The following is a 6,000-nucleotide window of genomic DNA, read 5'->3' as shown; positions in this document are numbered from 1 at the left end:
AAGAGATGAAGAACTGGAGAAGAAGGAAAAAGGGAGGAAGCATGCACTGGAGATGGAGAAGGCAAAGGCTCAGCAGAATATACCAACAAACCCTGGCAATCCTTCTCCAGGTACCACTTCCCATCCCAGAAAATTCCCCACCTACAAGGCAGGCGATGATACCGAGGCCTTCTAAGAAAACTTTGAAAGGGCCTGCCTTGGGTACAGCATCTCTACAGACCAATACATGGTAGAGCTGAGGCTGCAGCTCAGTGGACTCTTAGCTGAGGTGGCGGCTGAAATGCCTAAGGAACATATGAACCAGTATGAACTGTTTAAAACCAAGGCGAGAGTCAGAATGGGGCTAACACCCGAGCATTCCCGTCGGTGGTTCAGAGCCCTAAGGTGGAAACCAGACGTGACATTTACCCAACATGCCTACCACATTGTGAAACATTGGGATGCCTGGATATTGGGAGCAAGTGTTAAATCTCCAGAAGATTTGCCCTTCCTAATGCAAATGGAGCAGTTCGTAGAGGGTGTTCCTGAGGAAATAGAAAGATGCATCCTGGATGGGAAGCCCACAACTGTAATCAAGGAGGGGGAGATTGGAGCCAAATGGGTGGAGGTGGCAGAAAAGAAAATAACTGGTTGCAGTTGGAGCGGATACCAGAAGGGACAACCTCAGACCACACCCTACTACCGGGGGCAGCCCAAGGCCCCAGCTACCCCCCAAGGAACCCTCCAGACACCTTATCGTCCCGCCACACTGAACTGCAGCAACCCACCTCGTCCCAGTGATCAGTCAGCTGGACAATGTTTTAAATGTAACTAGCTGGGGCATGTAAAGGCCAACTGCCCCAAGAACCCCAAGAGATTACAGTTCATTGCACTGGAATCACACCAAAGGTCCTCAGGCCCAGATACCTCCCAGATAACCTCGGAGCAGATGGAAACTGTGAGTGTGGGCGGAAAGAAGGTCACTGCGTGAAGGGACACCGGAGCACAAGTGTCGGCTATCCATGCTTCCTTAGTGGATCCCAATTTAATCAACCCAGAGATCCAAGAGACAATTCAACCCTTCAAGTCCAACTCTTTCAATTTGCCTACAGCCAAGTTGCCTGTCCAGTACAAGGGCTGGTCAGGAACGTGGACTTTTGCAGTCTATGATGATTATACCATCCCCATGCTGTTGGGGGAAGACTTGGTCAATCATGTGAAGCTAGCCAAGAGGGTGGGAATGGTCACCTGCAGCTGGGCTAAGCAAACCGTCCCGCCTAGCTCTGTTCCAGAAACTTCTATCAGGACCCGGTCAGAGGTGATGGATCCGGACCCCAGGCCAATGTCTGCAACAGCAGTAGTGGATCCAGTCCCAGAGACCGAGACAGAGCCAGTCTCAGAACCGGAACCGGTGGAACAACTAGCACCAGACCCATTGCCAGCACTGAATCCAGTACTTGCAACCCCAACACCAGAGGGCCCCACCAAACCTGAACTGGCAGCAGCCGATTACCCTACACCAGAGGCTCAGCCAGAGCCTGAACCCCAACATAGCGCACCAGCGGAGAGCGGTTCACAGTCAACGGAAAGAGCCCCATCCCCTACATCGCTTCCAGAGGGACCAGGCCTAGGTCCACAATCCAATGAGGAACTGATGTCTCCAGCATCAAGGGAACAGTTCCAGACTGAACAGAAAGCAGATGAAAGACTCCAGAGAGCTTGGATGGCAGCCTGGAGCAACCCACCGCCTCTCAGCTCTTCTAATCGATCCAGGTTTGTTGTAGAAAGAGGACTTTTATACAAGGAAACTCTTTCTGGTGGACACCAGGAAGACTGGCATCCTCAGAGACAGTTGGTAGTTCCAACTAAGTACTGGGTCAAGCTCTTGAGCTTAGCCCATGATCATCCTAGTGGCCATGCTGGGGTGAATAGGACGAAAGACCATTTGTGGAGGTCATTCCACTGGGAGGGAATGGGCAGGGATGTCTCTATCTATGTCCGGTGTTGTGAGGTATGCCAAAGAGTGGGAAAACCCCAAGACCAGGTCAAAGCCAATCTCCAGCCACTCCCCATCATTGAGGTTCCATTTCAGCGAGTAGCTGTGGATATTCTGGGTCCTTTTCCAAAACAGACACCCAGAGGAAAGCAGTACATACTGACTTTCATGGATTTTGCCATCCGATGGCTGAAAGTGCTAGCTCTAAGCAACACCGGGGCTAAAAGTGTGTGTCAGGCACTAGCAGACATTTTTGCCAGGGTAGGTTGGCCCTCCAACATCCTCACAGATGCAGGAACTAATTTCCTGGAAGGAACTATTGAAAGCCTTTGGGAAGCTCATGGGGTGAATCACTCGGTTGCCACTGCTTACCACCATCAAACAAATGGCACGGTGAAGAAGTTCAATGGAACTTGGGGGCCATGATACATAAATTTGTAAATGAGCACTCCAATGATTGGGACCTAGTGTTGCAGCAGTTGCTCTTTGCCTACAGAGCTGTACCACATCCCAGTTTAGGGTTTTCCCCATTTGAACTTGTATATGGCCATGAGATTAAGGGGCCATTACAGTTGGTGAAGCAGCAATGGGAGGGATTTACACCTTCTCCAGGAATGAACATTCTGGACTTTGTAACCAACCTACAAAACACCCTCCAAACCTCTCTAGCCTTTGCTAAAGAAAACCTACAGGATGCTCAAAAAGAGCAAAAAGCCTGGTGTGATAAACATGCCAGAGAATGTTCCTTCAAAGTAGGGGACCAGGTCATGGTCTTAAAGGCGCTCCAGGCCCATAAAATGGAAGCATCGTGGGAAGGGCCATTCACCATCCAGGAGCGCGTGGGAGCTGTTAATTATCTCATAGCACTCCCCACCTCAAACTGAAAGCCTGAGGTATACCATATTAATTCTCTAAAGCCCTTTTATTCCAGAGAATTAAAGGTTTGTCAGTTTACAGCCCAGGGAGGAGATGACGCTGAGTGGCCTGAAGGTGTCCACTACGAAGGGAAAAGTGCTGGTGGCGTGGAAGAGGTGAACCTCTCCATGACCCTTGGGCATATGCAGCGACAGCAGATCAAGGAGCTGTGCACTAGCTACGTGCCGACGTTCTCAGCCACCCGAGGACTGACTGAACGGGCATACCACTCCATTAACACAGGTAATGCTCACCCAATTAAAGTCAACCTTACCAGGTGTCTCCTCAAGCTAAAACTGCTATAGAATGGGAGATGCAGGATATGTTACAGATGGGTGTAATCCACCCCTCTGGCAGTTCATGGGGCTCTCCAGTGGTTCTAGTTCCCAAACCAGATGGGGAGATATGTTTTTGTGTGGACTAAATGCTGTAACTCACCCAGACAACTATCCAATGCCACGCACAGATGAACTATTAGAGAAACTGGGACGGGCCCAGTTCATCTCTACCTTGGACTTAACCAAGGGGTACTGGCAGGTACTGCTAGATGAATCCGCCAAGGAAAGGTCAGCCTTCACCACCCATGTCGGGCTGTATGAATTTAACGTACTCCCTTTCGGGTTGTGAAATGCACCCGCCACCTTCCAAAGACTTGTAGATGGTCTCCTAGTGGGATTAGGAGAATATGCAGTCTCCGACCTTGACGACGTGGCCATATTTTCGGATTCCTGGGCAGAACACCTGGAACATCTACAAAAAGTCTTCAAGCTCATAAGGGAGTCAGGACTAACTGTTAAGGCTAAGAAGTGTCAAATAGGCCTAAACAGAGTGACTTACCTTGGACACCAGGTGAGTCAAGGAACTATCAACCCCCTACAGGCCAAAGTGGATGCTATCCAAAAGTGGCCTCTCCCAAAGTCAAAGAAACAGGTTCAATCTTTCTTAGGCTTGGCCTGTTATTACAGGCGATTTGTACCGCAATACAGCCAAATCACCACCCCACTGACAGACCTAAACAGAAGAAAGAGCCAAATGCCGTTCAGTGGACCGAAGAGTGTCAGAAGGCCTTTAGCCAGCAACACTCATGTCTGACCCTGTACTAAGGGCCCCAGACTTTGACAAACCGTTCCTAGTAACCACAGATGCGTCTGAGCGTGGTGTGGGAGCAGTTTTAATGGAGGAAGGAGCGGATCAAGAATTCCATCCTGTCGTGTTTCTCAGCAAGAAGCTGTCTGAGAGGGAAGGCAACTGGTCAGTCAGTAAAAAAGAATGTTATGCCATTTTCTACTCTCTGGAAAAGCTACGCCCATATGTTTGGGGACGGCGTTTCCACCTGCAAACCGACCATGCTGTGCTACAGTGGCTTCATACTGCCATGGGAAATAACAAAAAACGTATTCGGTGGAGTTTAGATCTCCAAGATTTTGATTTCAACATCCAACACATCTCAGGAGCTTCTAACAAAGTGGCTGATGCACTGTCCCGTGAAAGTTTCCCAGAATCAACTGGTTAAAATCGTCCTTGAGATGTGGAAAATATTGTTAGTCTTTATATACTTGTTAGTAGATTTAGAGGTGCATGTGTCTTATTAACTCTCTTTTCTCCTAGAGCTCCAGAAAGAAATCCCAGAAAGCGTTTCACCCTATCTGTGATTTGGGGGGCGTGTCATAAATATAAAGAAAAGGGTAAACACCTTTAAAATCCCTCCTGGCCAGAGGAAAAACCCTTTCACCTGAAAAGGGTTAAGAAGCTAGGATAACCTCGCTGGCACCTGACCAAAATGACCAATGAGGAGAGAAGATATTTTCAAAGCTGGACGGGGGGCGGGTGAGAAACAAAGATTCTCTCTGTGTGTGTGATGCTTTTGCCAGGAACAGAAAAGGAATGGAGTCTTAGAACTTCGCAAGTAATCTGGCTAGATATGCGTTAGATTCTGTTTTGTTTAAATGGCTGAGAAAATAAGTTGTGCTGAATGGAATGTATATTCCTGTTTTTGTGTCTTTTTGTAACTTAAGGTTTTGCCTAGAGGGATTCTCTATTGTTTGAATCTGATTACCTTGTAAGGTATTTACCATCCTGATTTTACAGAGGTGATTCTTTTACTTTTTCTTCTCTTAAAATTCTTCTTTTAAGAACCTGATTACTTTTTTCATTGTTCTAAGATCCAAGGGTTTGGGTCTGTGTTCACCGATGCAAATTGGTGAGGATTTTTATCAAGCATTCCCCAGGAATGGGGATGTAGGGTTTGGGGAGGATTTTGGGGGGAAAGACGTTTCCAAGAGGGCTCTTTCCCAATTATATATTTGTTAGACACTTGGTGGTGGCAGCAAAAAAGTCCAAGGCTAAAAGGTAAAATAGTTTGTACCTTGGGGAAGTTTTAACCTAAGCTGATAAAAATAAGCTTTAGCGGTCTTCATGCAGGTCCCCACATCTGCATCCTAGAGGTCAGAGTGGAGAAGGAACCTTGACAGGGTGACAGGGCATGAATCACTTGATGATAACCTGTCTGTTCATTCCCTTTGGGGTACCTGCCATTGGCCACAGAGAGGACAGGATACTGCGCTTGATGGACCTTTGGCCTGACCCAGTATGGCCATTCTTATTGTCTTATGTTCTTAGAGCATAGAGCCCCCTGAACATTGAAAGAGACAGGACATCACACCCCTCTGTTCTCCTAGTCCCCCTATCACTCACCAGCATGTCCCCTCTTCCCACTGTTCCACCCCTCCTCATCTCCTGACCCCCAACTCATCTCCTGCCCACCCACCCTTTCTGTCCCCCACTCCATAATCACCCCTCCCCTCGCTGCCTTGAAAAGCCTTCTCCCCAATTCCCACCCCCATCATCCTCCCCTCCCAGCAGGTAAGTGCATTTCAGAAATTGGTTCATCACCTTCTAAATATTCTGTGGTACCCAGGTGATTTCCCCACAATTCAAAACCCTCAGACAGAGCCAGGTACCTCCTTATTCTTAGGTTCAGATTTCAGCTCAGGGTTAGATCTGAACTCAAAGTGCCCAGATGGCATGCGGGTTTGTCAGCCACTACTGGACATTCCCCCTTCAAGGACTCACAGCCTGTGAGCCAGAGGTAGCTTTCAACCAGCTCATCC

This window comes from Natator depressus, chromosome 14 (assembly GCF_965152275.1).
Source record: "Natator depressus isolate rNatDep1 chromosome 14, rNatDep2.hap1, whole genome shotgun sequence".
NCBI classification, from domain to species: domain Eukaryota; kingdom Metazoa; phylum Chordata; order Testudines; family Cheloniidae; genus Natator; species Natator depressus.
This window is presented reverse-complemented; position numbering follows the sequence as displayed.